The sequence below is a fragment of the Rhinocladiella mackenziei genome, assembly GCF_000835555.1.
Source record: "Rhinocladiella mackenziei CBS 650.93 unplaced genomic scaffold supercont1.8, whole genome shotgun sequence".
In the NCBI taxonomy this organism is placed as follows: Eukaryota; Fungi; Ascomycota; class Eurotiomycetes; order Chaetothyriales; family Herpotrichiellaceae; genus Rhinocladiella; species Rhinocladiella mackenziei.
In genome coordinates, this window is record NW_013550597.1 from 1 (window position 1) to 1,123 (window position 1,123).

A 1,123-nucleotide genomic window follows, 5' to 3' on the forward strand; every position below is an offset into this window, starting at 1 on the left:
GACGACGTCGAGATTAAATCGGGAAGCTGTTGATGGGCCGGAAAGTGTGACTGAATATAATCGAGACCCGCACCAAGGCCGATCTCGTCGACGGCGAATGAATTTTCCTCCTCATGATATTGACGTTGATGAAGCGTCTCGATGAGATTACCGTTCACTTCGGGTATATGACGAGCGAGTTCGAGAAGAGTTTGGGACGGATTAACGGAAAGGAGTTGTATGGCGAGGAAATGAGCGAGCGAGGTAACGGGAAGAGGGATCGCAGTTGCGGATGAGAAGCGTTCTCGAGATCGAATCGAGCTTCTCGTTCGAGATCGTAAAGTCGATCGCGATGGGATAGAAATGGAGGAGGGTGTAACACCCATTACGCCACGAATTTCCAGCCACTACGAAGATGACAGGAAGAGGGCTGGGCGTTGGAAAGGAGACAGGAAGATAAACGAATCGAAGGTATAAGAAGAGCCTTCGAACCCTTAGATAGAGACAGGTTTCAGTACATTGCTATTCCACACCCTATCTTATACGCTCGCAACGATTTATGATCTCTCTCCCCACACCCTCTATCAGTACCGTTGTTATATAACGATTTCAGCGTGGCAATGAACGTTCAGCTGAACAAGAGATTCGTCTACGAGCTGAACACGGAGATATCGAAAGATGGCGACAATCTTTGTCTATATAAACATGCGAGGCAGATCCTCAACTTAATAAAAAACAGAGCACTCCTTTAACTCAAGTTGTACCATAAGTTCGACAGATTGTCGCCATCTTTCGGTGTCTCCGTGTTCAGCTCGTAGATGAAATCTTTGTCTAGCTGAATACCAATTGCCACGTTGAAAGTGTTGCTATATATTGTCTCACAGGTCAACACAATGCTATTGTTCAACAGCTTATAACTTCACTACCACGCAGACACACAAAGCTATCGGCAGGCACACGAGGCTATTCGACAGCCACAGTGGGCCTGCCAAGACCGTTCGAAGAGCTTTTATCACACACACACACAAAGGAGGAGATCTCTACAACATACACGTTTCGACAAAAATAATCAACACCAAAGCTCCCCTCCTATAGTCCATCACTGACGAACTGATAAATGGGGCGCCACAACCAATGAATGCTT